Below are 13,357 nucleotides of genomic sequence, written 5' to 3'. Positions count from 1 at the left end.
TTCAAACGAATGTTTTGTTTTATGAAAACAGCAGCTGAAACCTCGATAGACTTCTGTTAACTCTGCCCACCACCATTTTATTGCTATAAGAAAATTAATACTCAGTGTCGATAGTGATGTTTTTCAAAAGTGGTCAGATTGTTTTGGCTGTAGAGAGTATTTAAGAGAGTTCAAGTAAATTCTTTTACATTTTGTTAGACAGCTTCCATGTACAGATCTCCATATTATACTTCTTCATGTAAAAAGTGCCTTTGAAAGCAATTATTTCACATCCATCCATAGTCAAAGAGAAGCATTATTATTGTATCTCCATATAAAGCAGTCTTTGGTCTTTGTCTTCTGTGTGTGTGTGTGTGTGTGTGTGTGTGTGTGTGTGTGTGCTCGCGTGCATGTATGCACGTGTGCATGTGTGTGTGCCTAGAAAACTTAGTTGCCATATGGGTGTCTGTAAGTATAAATTCTTTCAGTTTGCCATGGAAATTTTTATGTGTATAGGAAAGATACATGTGAGAATACACACATGAATTACAATGTATGAGCATACATGTATTGTACATCCTGTATACATGTATGTGAAAAGGACAGGGCATATAGGTGTATTAAATAGAACTTATCGTTCAGGGCAGATTTAAGTTCAGGAGAAATTACCAATATACCCACTGTCCTGTATAAGCACCCCCAAGAGGAATGCACTTACTGCATATAATAAACCTACACTGATGATCAAAGTCCATAGTTTGCATTAAGGTTCTCCCTCCATGATCTGCCATTGATGTATTCGGAAGGCTGCATGCCCCTATGCGTTGACTGTTACTGTGTATTATCTCGCTGTTCTAGAAACCATGCATACTCATTCTATGCGTGTACACAGATAGCGTGCCACATGATGTTCTAGTGGCAGACGTCTTCTACCACAGTGGCACAGTGACACGCTATTATATGGTGAGCCCCATCTGTCCTATTCCATGGAAATAAGCCCTTATGTTCACACAGTGACAGAGTCATCTAATGATTAATCTGTCGGGACATATTCCTGTTACTGAGTAACTCATAATTGTATACAGAAACGGCACAGCTTGGTACATTTAAAACACAGTTTTCTCTTTTCTCCTCGCGTTATTACTGCGGATAAAAATATTCAGAGTCATGAGTCACTTGTTAGTATTTAAGATGGCATCAAGTCGAGTAGTAAAAGTGATGTGGGCAAATATTGACAGACACAAAATCTTGACTTTTATTAAAAACAATAGCATGTATGTACACATGCTAGAAAATTTCGGACCATGCATAACAGCTAAGGATTCTAAAATGTTTGTATGGGTGCCTAGAAACTATTTCATCTGTCTGCAGACACTGACATGGCTATACAGGAGAATTTGTTCATCTTTTATATGCACCCTTTAGAGATGATTTTGTGATACTAATCAATGATGTCATTGTCTTTACCCAGTCTTAGAAATGCTGGCTTCCTTTGCCCTAAAGGTGACGTTCTCTTTCCCCAGGACTCCAGCAACTGAGCCAGGGACAGTTTGGATGGAACGCACATCCGTCTTATTTTAGTGTAATATTTCTTCATTGAGTTGAATTGTGGTTCTCTGTTCAGGTGCCACCGCTCATTATTAGTAGAGTAGTTCGCATTTGTCAGAGGTTCTCTGGGCACAAGCCGGCATGGCATTTCCCATAACGAATAGGCTAGTTGCTTTCGTAGACCATGAATAGCTTGTGGTCTTAAGAAAGGAACGGGAAGTGCTTAGACGTTCCTTGTGCCCTGTGACAAATCTTCATAATGAACGGACTGGGGACAATGAAGCCAGAGATAGTGGATTCATGCAAAACATTTATTCTAGGTATCTTGTGTTTTGAATTCCATTTTATATGCTAATAACATTTTTGTGTATGTCTCGAGTGAACTTTCTGAAGTGCTACAATGTGTGTAACTTAATAGGCCTGTTACTTCATTCTTTTTAAAGTTAGATTTCTCTAGGTGCCGGTTAGCCACCGAGTTCGATTCCGAGGGGACTTAGGCATCACGACATAAAACTGGCTGACTTTATAGAATATAGAGCACACATCCCAGAATCAATTATCCGCCAATCACTGCCTGTGTACTTTTAGACAAGTTCTCTAACTCTTCGTGTCATCACGAGCATCTGTGAAATAGGGACGCTGCGGAACAACTGCTCCCCGGTGTCATTTCACAGGTGGCCTGCGTAAGAGTGCGCATGTACATAGAGCACTTACTCTGTGCAGGGCTTATCAAGCCCGGCTTCTTATTTAAATGATGGATTGTGGAAATTTTCTCTGGTCATTACCAATTCTTTATTTTCATTCAGTCTCAGTGAGCAATTTAACACTTTTAAGCTAAATGTTTTCTCTCTCTGATGGCGAAAGTAAACAATGATGGGGAAAGGTGACAATGAAGAGTGCTAAGGGTGAGGGCTTACTTCGCGGTGTATGAGCAAATCATTGTAACTTGTGTAAGCACCAACCTAACATGTGTAACGGAGCGTTGTCCGTATTACAAAATACCTGCTTCAAAGATGAAACGTTGCCATTAATTGTGTGTCAGTGTATTGATGGCTGAGAGCTGACACCTTATGACACAGGAAATAAAAACACAGAAATAGCTCACTCAAAAAATGCTGTGTCAAAAAGACTGGACATTAAAACTTTTTTTTTTTGATACAAGTACATCATCTCTTCCCTCACTCTCTCTGAGTAATATGCACCCTGTATTACTCTTTTTCTTTCTTTAAATTCATGGCTTCTCTTTCTTTAATTGTACACACACACACACACACACACACACACACACACACACACACACACACCCTAAATATATAACAGGAACAAGGATGAGGTACTGATATGTCTTATTTTTTAAGAAAGGACAGACACAGCAGTTAATGAAGTAACAAGGTCCATTACAGCATATAAGATCTAATATTACCCATGGCGATGTTCCCATCACCACAGATTACAAATATGAACAGCTTGGCGGTGTCCAGCTTTGAACCAGGGAGGCAGGAGATTTGGTTTGGGAGTGGTCTCTGGATACTTTGTTTTTTCTTTTCCTCTTACTCTCATCCCCTGTAGGGTAAAGGAAAAGGGAGATATTTCTTTCTTCCAAATTAAAACTTCAAAACCAAATGCTGCTGAGATACATAGGCCGAGTTTACTAAATATATTCCTGAGGTTGGTAACAGGAGAGAAGTTTGGTCAGGACAAAGAAACTGCTCTCCACAGTGTGTCTCCGTCTCATGAGCGAGTGCAGAGCCTCTGTACCCCGTGCTCCTAGGATTTCTAGGATAAGGACCTGGGAGTATTACTTGGCTGGTTCTGCTCTCAGGGAAGGTTTCCCCATGGCTTATATACGGTGACACATTTTAACTGGACCAGAGCTTCTGTTTCATTTCAAAACTTTGTTACCATGGACGTTCAGTTAAGCAACACTGTAACCAGTTATTAAGCTCCTGCCTCAGCAAAATGGGCCTGAAAAGAGCTGTGTGACTTTATCAGTTGTCTTAAAGTAGCAGAGAACTTAGCTATAAGTCTTGTGTCTGAAGCTGCAGCTGTTCGCCTCCTCTATTGTAATTTTAAGAAAACTAACCGGACTGTGTACAGCTGAATTGTGGGTTTTATTAAAATTTGAAAATCATGGCTAAGACGATGAATATTTCTGAGTTCTAATCAATAAGACTAATTTAATTGAGGGGTAGCTGAGGAGAAAGACAAAAATGAAGTGCTGTAGTTTGAATTATGGAAAGTGTCACATTTAATTTCACAATTGGTTCTGGTGTGTTTGGGGATTTAGAATAATTTTATACCTTAACATTCAATCTTTATTTTAGAGTGAATAAGCTAATTTTAGATGACTGCTCAACCTGCCTCTTCTGGCTATTTTAGAACATTAGCTTCAGAATAATCTACTAATTCTTGCTTAACACCAATTAATAAGGAATTAGAATTATAATTTTAAAGCGAATGAATTATTTCGTATTATAACATGTTATGAAGTGTATGTAAATTGGCATTAGTGATAGGGAAAATAAGAATGGCATGCAGTCTGGGCATGGGTTTAGTTCATTTTTCTGCTTCTGCCTTGTGTATGTGTTGAGAGAAAATGATTAATCGTGTTATAATGATAATCGAACTTTTCAGTGGTTGCTAAGTACAGACTTGCTCATTACCTGTATGTGGACCAGCCACTTTACGCAGTCGAGCCCAGCAATGTCATGGAGTTAGGATAAGAAAGCATCCATGTTCAGTGGCTCCAAGTAGGATCTTTATTTTATTATGATCAAAAATAATTATTTATGTATAGGGATGTTTTGTCTGCATAGGTGTTTGTGCATCACACGCCTGCAGTACCTATGGTGGCCAGAAGAGAGCGTTGGGTCCCCTGGAACTGGAGTTAATGGTGAGCTGTTATGTGGCTGCTGGGGAACGAACAGGAGTCCTCTGAGAGAGTAGTCAATGATCTTGGTCATTAAGCCATCTCTCCAGCCCCTGAATAGAATTTTGAGATATTAATTGGCATCAGAAACTTAGGAGGGTTTTGTTAGGGTGAATTTTTCTTATTTTAACCAGCCACATCTGTTTGTTCTCTTCTTGAGTTGTGTAAGAAGTAGTGTTAGATATTTAAAAAAAAAAAAAACCAGTTAAAAGAAGGTCACCAAATTAGGCCAACGGTATGGATCAGTGTGTAAAACTATCTGTTTGAGTTTCATCCGTGGCGCCTATAGGAGAGAACCAATTCTCGTAAAGCTATCCTTGGGCCTCTATACGCGCGCCTTGGCGTGTGAATACCCACATATATAGCATACAGAGATACATAAACAAATGAAAAAATAAATAATAAATACATGCAATAAAAAGTGACACAAATTTGTGGGTATAAATTAACCCAGTTTTTTTTTTTAATTACTGAAATTAATTTTGGTCTCTCTGAGTGGAGCTCTATTAAGTAATTAGCAAACTGAATGCTTACACGCAGAACATAATCGCTGTGAACATCACCACGTTTTACATTAATGTAACATCAGCGACACCTTGCACAGAGCCGACACTAACATTGCAGGAGTTACTACTGTACATGTTCTTAATGAGCAGAAACACTGCAGGACAGAAGGACGGAGGTCCTCGGAGCTTTGTGGGGTCCATTTTCAACATGGCTGCCCTTTTGAGGAAACCTCAATCCTATGACTCCACTTTTACTTCTGAAAACCATCCTTGCCGCAGACATTCACTACCAAGTTGTTGGAATTTATGGAGGGAACAGTTTTCATCTCAAGCCCAGTTGAAGTGAAGAACAGGATTTGGCAAAGGAACGTAGACACACCTGTGCTGGTCCAGAGGGAGAGAGGGGGGAAAGGTCAACGTTTAAAAGCAAGGCCTGAGGTAAACAAGTGATCTGCTTTCTGGTTAAAGTTGGGTTTCGAGCATAATTGTTACCTGTCGTGTACTCATAGTGAACACTTTTAAATTTGGTTAAGCCTTCCTTGGACTGGAAACCAGGAATGCTACAGGCTGTTTCTGGCCAGTTCCTGGGTTGTCTTAGCGAATGGATGGAAGGCTGCTTCCTGTGCAGAGAAGGTTGACCTCTGAACACTCTCCCTTGTCATTGTCACTTGGCCGTGTACACTCTGAGGAAACCTAAAAACCCCCTTTATTCTAGCATTTATCAGCTTTCTCGTTTGACTCATTGAAGTCTTGCCGATGCCCCAACAGAGTGTGATTAGGACTGGAGGACCCAGTTCTGTTGAAGGATGTGCTTCTGACCTTTATGTATCTGTGACAATACACAGTCATCTGAGGGTGTGAGCTGACTGGAGCAGGAGGCACCCCACCTATGTATGGAGGGAAAGGTTCCAGAGTTCACATTTATTTTCCTGAGGGAACTTTGGAATTTGGGGAGGAGGTGAATTTGGAAGAACGTAAGCCTATAATAGAAATCCTTTAATACTTTGCCACAAAATGTCTTCCTTGTCGTTTTCTGGGGTCCCTGGGAATGGAATTAATCGTTGTTAGAATCGTTAGAGATTTTTCTGTCTATCCGATTTATAGTACTGACAAAGTTGTGAAGCACTTTTTAATATTTTCTTTTTGTAACAGGCTCCCCCCTCCCCCACCTTTAAAAAATGTTTTTGGACGTAATAAGGCAAAATTACTAACAATAAATTATGAGTCTGTGGCTGTTCACCAGGGTTGCCCACCGTTCCTGCGGCACCGTGCTTCACGGAGAGTTATGTTTAGTGCCACTTAATGAGTCCTTAGAACTGGTGTGCTCTCAGACACTTTGATGGGCTGTTAAATTCACAAATGTTCAAAGGCCATAAATCACCATTAAACATTAAGAAAGCCAGAAGAGTTTTCCTATGTATGTCACTTGATTTATTTTCAGCTCCTAAACTAGGAAGCGGAAAATAGGTGAGGGTCTGGCTCTCCACTCACTTTTCCTTGTGCGGATCTGAGCTTGCTCCTCCCTTCCTTGATCCAGAGCGGAGGGAGGGTTGCATGGAAACAAAGGGAGAAGTCAGCTCCTCAAGATGAATGCGAGAAAGTGATTTTCTCTTAGGCCCATTGTTGGGGGAGGAAACTCGAGGCCCTAAGAAGTGAACTTGATTGGAAGCCTCCCAGAGCATCAACTGTAGGCATAGGCATTGCCAGTGAGCCCTCTGTCTCTCTGTTGCCCCAGCTCCCTGCTTATTAGCACCTTCATGGTGGCACTTCTATAGAATGAAGGCCTCGAGGCCCAGCTGAAGAGGGGACGCTCTGTAGTGACAAGGAGAACTGCTTTGGTTTTCTGTTAAGTCTGGACTTGAAAACTAATTGGGATACTCCAACTCCATGAATGAAGTTTAGTCCACCCCAGTTTTCCAAGGCCTAAAACCAAAGCTATAACATGGACAGCACAGCACTTTGTTGGAAGGATTCAGTTAGAGAACTTCGAGTTGCCAAGGTCTCACTCCCTATAGTGATATGACTGAAATAGTCGACAAATGGTAAGTGTTGTTACTGTGTTAAAATTACTTGTAATATTCTAAGAGAATTCTTGGTAGAGAAAGATACAAAGTAAGAGTTGAAGGATCCATGGCTTACCCTCCTGTATCACCTTTGCCACTTAAAATATATCTTACATTTAATTAATTAATGCACACGCGGGTGCAGTGCAGTGCATGTGGAGGCCGCAGAACCCCTTACACAGGGGCCAGTTCTCTCCTTTAAGTGTGGCCTCTGGGGTTGAACTCAGACTGTAAGCCTTGGTGGTAGGCCCCTTTATCTACTGAACCATCTCACTGGCCTCTGTATATAATTAACTATTACTGTGGTGAGTGAGGGTATCATTCCGGGCTCATTTTTGACCCTCTTGCATCATCCTGGAGTATGTGGGAAGTTAATGTAGAGAGATTGCAAGTTCAAGAGCAGCCTCTACTATGTAATAAAGTTACACACACACACACACACACACACACACACACACACACACACACACACCCCAAAGGTACTAAAAATATAATGGAATGACAGTTGCGAGTATAAATTACTGGGTTCTCTAGCTTCGTATTTTTATTTTTCTGGGGGAGAAAAAAGTACATCCAAGGGTATTTGTTGACTCCAGTAGTGGGAGATATTTGAGGAAGAGGAATGAACTGTCTCTACAGCCCCGGGGACTTTGCTTTCTCTCCACTACTTTTTTCCTTAGCCATGCATTCAGTTAAAAATTGGAGAGAATTAGGAGTTGAGAGATGACACAGTGATTAAATGTACTTGCTGATCTTTCAGAGGGCCCAAGTGTAGTTCATAGCACCCGTATTGGGTAGGTCATAACTACCTGTAACTCAGGTTGGGAATGTAGTGCCCTCTTCTGGCCTCAGTAGGTACAACCTACATGTGTGGTGCAGCACACACACGCACACACACACACACACACACACACACACACACACATCAATGTACACACAGAATTTTTTTTTAATTGGGGGAGAGATGTAAGGATGCATTAGTGTTTTAGTAGTTATGGAATTCAAAGGCCAAATGAAGAGAATGGTATAAGAGCAGGTGTCACCTTTTATCTACGTCTTCTACCTCCAGTATAAAACCCACTCACCTAAAGCCAGACTCAGGTAAACTGGTTCCTTCCATGTTAACATCAAACAGAAGCAACTGCAGTACTCTGCGATGGCCTCCTGGTTGTCACCTTTCCTTTTTATACCTTGCTGCTTTATCCACTGTAATGTAAAGATGCTCAGTGCTCCTTTAATCTTCAATAACAAACAAAAACAAATAGTAGTACCCCTATTTTATACAGGAGAGCAGAATAGGAACAGCTCCTTTGAGGTCAGGAAGGTGAGAGGTCAGGAAGGTCAGGGGCACATCTTGGAGATGAGTCAGCACTCCTCAATAAACACCTTCTGGATGGTTTTATACTGTGTGCCCTCTCACACATAATCAGTTACTTCATTTTGTTGTGTTGGTCTTAAAATGCCCATCATAGCTGTGGTTGAGAGAAGTCATTAGGAGAGTCTCATCCCTCATCTTCCTTTGGCCCTTGAGTGAGTGTCCTTCAAGAGTGAACCCTGGAAGCAGTTTTGGTCCTCACTCCTCTTAGGTAAGAATGCTTGCCACTCCTGTAGTGGTGGCAAGCACCATCTGGCCCCCAGCCCTGAACAGTCCTGACCCTGCTGCTTTCCTCTCGACTTAGTCTTTCTCCAACCCATCTCTGTTATTTCTTTTACAGTTATCTTCTCCCAGACTTATCTGCCATGTTATCTTTCTATCCCCAGAATCTGATCTCTTAAAATCCTCTGACGCCCCGTTTTCTACAGCAGACCTTTTGCCAGCTCACATTCCTTTTCAACGTGACTGCCCCAACCTTCCTGCTTTTGTTTCCTTTAGAAGGTGCCATGTGTTCTCGAACTCACGAAGGAGGATCCAGGTATGCAATGCTCTTACCTCTCTTCTGCTGATTGGCCGTTCTTCAGCTCCCAGGCTGCACAGTAGTTACTCCTTTCCGGTGACTTTTACAGGGGAGACTATTGAACTAAGCGATAGAAATGGTAACTATTTGCCTTTCTTTCTCCTTAAGTTAATATTAGGTACATTCCAGCACTGCTTTTCTCTACAGTGTTTCCTTAACCACGCATAATAGGGGCACAAGTTCATGCTGGATAAATATCCACCGAGGAGTACACATCCGCACACGATTAACTCTTAGAATGGGGGTCTCTTGCAGGGATGCCTTGTATTATGTTATATTTGCCCAAAATAGTGAAAAAGATGGATTTTCTCCTCTGTAGAAGAAAAAGATTTGTGAAGCCAGGCTGAGAAAAAGAACCAATGCTAAGTCACAAAAATTATTTTTTCAAACCTCTTTGTTGATTTATTACTCATGCCATCTGGGAGACTGGATGTATACACTTGGGCAGTTAAAAAAAAAGGGTTTTAAACTTTTAGTGTATAATATTCATAAATATGCAAATGTACAATTAATACGCAATAAGTGCTGTAGAGTACTCGGTCATTTACGGCACCAATATTGACAGATTGCTACTGGATTGGCGGCGAAGGCAGATGAAGCGAGTGGGCACAATTAGTAGTTGTCGGAATTGGGGATCTGGCTTTTGTTTTTTTTTTTGTTTTTTTTTTTGTTTGTTTGTTTTATTTTTCTTTTTTGGTAGAAAATGAGAAATGCCAAACTTTCACAAAGATTTTTATCAGTGTTCTTTATCGTTGAAGATGCGTGCAACCTCACTTATAAATGAAAATCAGATGGAGGTTGACAGCGCTGGAGGTAGGCGAGCACTGGGGGTGGAGGGGGGCTTGCGACTGAACAAATGCAGCCTGGCCTCTCTGAGGAGGCTTGTCCCTGTCAGCCAGCCGTGCTCCTGCAGACACCCACCACCATTCGGTGCCCTCGGGCTGATTTCTTTTGGAGATCTATTTACAAACGGAGAATTGGAAGAGTCAAGGGTTTTGTAGCCAGAGGTAGAAATGTAGGTCTTGGCTCTCGGTGTGCTTCTTGGAGAACTGATTAAGCTGTAGGACAGGAATGTATGAGTGTGTACCAGGGAGGGGAGGAGGATGGGTTAGGGAAGGAAGAGGGGAGGAAGTCTGGCCTGCGTAGAACCTGGAAAAGAGTCTAGGATGATAGATCAGAGTTTGCCTCCTTGTGTTTTAATTTGCCTTGCGTGAGGGAGGGGGGAAGAGAGGGGGCGGAGGAGTCATTTAGCAGGGCTGGCTGGCAGGGGTGCACAAGGGGTAGCATACTATGTAACGCACTCACTAGAGTTTTAGGTTTCTCAATGAAGCTGTAGGATGCTGTCAGCCCAGTCTCTCCTCCAACACACCCTTAGTCAAGCACCCGCTAGCCGTGTGCTTCTTGGGAATGGGAAAGGCATGGTGTTGAACACAGCCTTGAAGCACAGGTAGCACGGTTTTCAGAAGCAGAGGCATGCGATCCTCTTGGACCTTTTCCTGGTTGTGTGGTTCACTGATGAGGCAGCCAGCCATTTCGAATATCTTCATCAGAGACCCGGCGGGTGGCGGCTCCTCCAAGGTTTCTTCTTGGCTGCGTATAGTCATTTCCTCCAAAATGGCAGACAAAAGTGGAGACCCCGCCCCCAGCTCGCTCTAATGTGGCTTCTGAAACTTCAGGTGTGCAGCAACCGTCAGGAAACCGCCTCTCCGGATGTCACCAAACCCAGTGTTTCTAAAGGTGACGCCAAGTGTAATTTCTGACACATGTCACCTGATGCAAGCTGAAGATGCCTCTCATCTTCTGATTTGCCAGTGTCCTGGCCTCAGGAATGCAGCTACCCACCCTTGAGACAGAAGCTCCCTCACTGTGCAAGTGCTGTCAGATAGTGTTTGGGAATGTTGAAAAGAGACAGTACACGAGAGGCAGAAGTACATTTAATGAATTTTGTTTAAAAGGAATCTCACACGCACCCGTTTCCCTGCCAGCCCAAAGTAACTGGGACACCTCGAGAACTTATTATTGACTTAGCGCCCTAAGCTTCAGATTTTTTTTTCCAATGGCGTCACGTGCTCCCAAGGAGTGGAGAGAGTGGCTGATCAGGACTGAATATGGAGTCTGTGTGCTGCATATTTATACACTGCACATTATGCACATAGACTCTAGCCTGGGAATGGGTTTGTCACATAACAGGAATGCCACAAAGCTTTTAACGAGTCAGTAAAATATTGGAGATGGTGTTCTGGGAGGATCTCTCTTTTCTTAACTCCTTGAAACCCACAGCTTTTAATCTAAATATTTCATGGCTTGACCTACTTTCGATGGGTAGTTTTCCGTAAGGCAGACACAAAATGATAAATAAATACAAATTAAACTGTACTTTTCTCTCGTTCCCATTTGAAGGTTTGGTTGGGACTTGATGGAGTAATTCAGTTCATAGGCTACCTGACGTGTCTCAGTCCACAGCAGAAGGGGAAAGACTTCAGAGGAGTGGTTCTTGATGTTTTCCTCTTTAGTTCTGAATAAACAAAGGTAGTCTTGTGGTAGACTTGTTTTTCAGTCTGTCTTTTCTGTCTATCCCTACTCCTCCCTGCCAGGTTTAAAACTGTAGTAAAGTAACCACCTGGCTGTAAACATTGGGAAGCCCATTCCTTCAGGTAGATGTCAGCTGAGAAGGAGTGAGCACACATTGTCAGACTTCCCTGTATCTGCCAGTGGTTATTGTGTTTGTTCCTTTATAACAGTAATGGTTCCCAAAAGTAACAGTTGAAAGCACAGTGCATGCTATTTGCTTCTGTTTCCTCTTATGTACTGAGAAAGCTTGACTCTGTGTGCGTGTGTGTGTGCCTGTGCGCGTGTGTGCATGTGTGTATGTATGTGTGCATGTGTGCATGTGTGTATGTGTGTGGATGAGTGTCTTTGCATATGAGTGTGTGTGAGTGTGTGAGTGTATATGAGTGTGTAAGTGTGTGTGTATATGTGCCTGTGTGCTTGTGTTTTGTATGAGTGTGTGTGTGAGTGTGTGTATGTGTGTATGTGAGTGTATATGAGTGTGTATATGTGCCTGTGTGAGTGCGTGCATGCCTAGGTGTGTCCTATGTTTCTTTATGGACTAAAATTTAATGGCAAGATGCAAACTTGTATCTTCTGCATCAGGGTGAATGTTCTCTGGGTCACAGGGAAAAGAGAGACACAGTGTGAAAGAGACTTCATACAGGGTCCTGGTGGTCCTTCCATGGAGGTGTGATGTGTTAGAAGTGGGCCAGCATTTCTGTCCTAAGATCCCTGAAGTGTCCTCTGCATGTAGATGTGACATCATGATAGAGGGATGGAATTGGATTCTCTAATTGGCAGTTGAAGGAAAAGGAAAATGTTGAGAAATGTGGTGAAAAAGTATTTGAAGCACCTTCCAGATTCTTTTTAAGGTGTCGTTTGTCATCATTGTTGTTGAATAGATGTCCCAAATGTCCTCAGCGTCATTTTCTTAGCCTACGACTTGTAATGAGCGTAACTGAGGTCTTGTGAGATGACTGACTTTCAGTGCTTGACTGTAGGTCAGGTGTACCTTAGTCGGCAAGATACCTTCCCTTACTAATCGAGACGGGCTTTAAAAAGAAACGTGTGTGCACACACGCCGGCACACACACGTATGCATTTTAAAAATATATCTGTCTCTTAAGAGGATGTCCGTAGGCTTCATTTACATGAAGCTTCTATATGGTCTTGGCTCTCAGTTTCCTACGTGCAGTGTATTTAGCCTTGGGATTTATCTGCAGAAAAAAAAAATTCAATTCCCAGGCTGCTCTCCTCTCCCTTATGTGTGTGAATTTTGTTAGTGTTGTCCTGTGTGCAGCCTAAAGTTAGTAGAGTGGGGAAGGCAAACCACCGGGGAGAGGGAGGCATCCCTTCTACATTAGAGTCTCAAACAAAATACTTACCACCTTGGCCCAGTCTTCCCCATTTCTTAACATCATTGACTGCGAATTGCACTGCTTGCCCTCTGGTGGAGGTAAAGCCCCCCACACCCTGTACCCGCTCCCTCAGGTGCTCCAGATTTTACTAGTGACACCAAATCCTCCCGGTGGTGGAAAGTGTTACACTGGGAAGGCTGATGGAAACTGTGTATCAACACCATACTTGATGAAATCCAAACACAGTTTTCCTAAATACCTCTCGCCCTCAACCTCAATGAAATACCGGACAATGGCGTGAAGCCTAATCTGAAGAATGTAAGAAGAAAGCCATTCTTTACTGTTGGACACCCACCTTATCTTGAGCCTCCACCATGTTCCTCTGCCTTTCGTAGCCTATGTAAATAAGATTAAATTACACCCAGCCTCGGATCCACTTAGTCAGTGTAAAACACCACTTTTGCCACAG

The 13,357-nt window shown here is 42.4% G+C and overlaps 1 protein-coding gene across 5 annotated transcripts in view; it reads left to right on the top strand.

Annotated features, from left to right (window-relative positions):
* Efna5 (ephrin A5) overlaps nucleotides 1–13,357 on the top strand; it is a 278,611-nt gene that overhangs the window by 38,347 nt on the left and 226,907 nt on the right. For 2 of the 5 annotated variants that reach the window (XM_063266542.1, XM_063266541.1), the window contains exon 1: nucleotides 1–13,357. This exon is cut by the window's left edge and continues 37,728 nt beyond it; it is cut by the window's right edge. The gene's annotated coding sequence lies outside the window, so the exon portion shown is untranslated. 5 annotated transcript variants of the gene reach the window in all.

This window comes from Rattus norvegicus, chromosome 9 (genome assembly GCF_036323735.1).
Source record: "Rattus norvegicus strain BN/NHsdMcwi chromosome 9, GRCr8, whole genome shotgun sequence".
Classification (NCBI taxonomy): Eukaryota; Metazoa; Chordata; class Mammalia; order Rodentia; family Muridae; genus Rattus; species Rattus norvegicus.
This window is presented reverse-complemented; position numbering and strand designations above follow the sequence as displayed.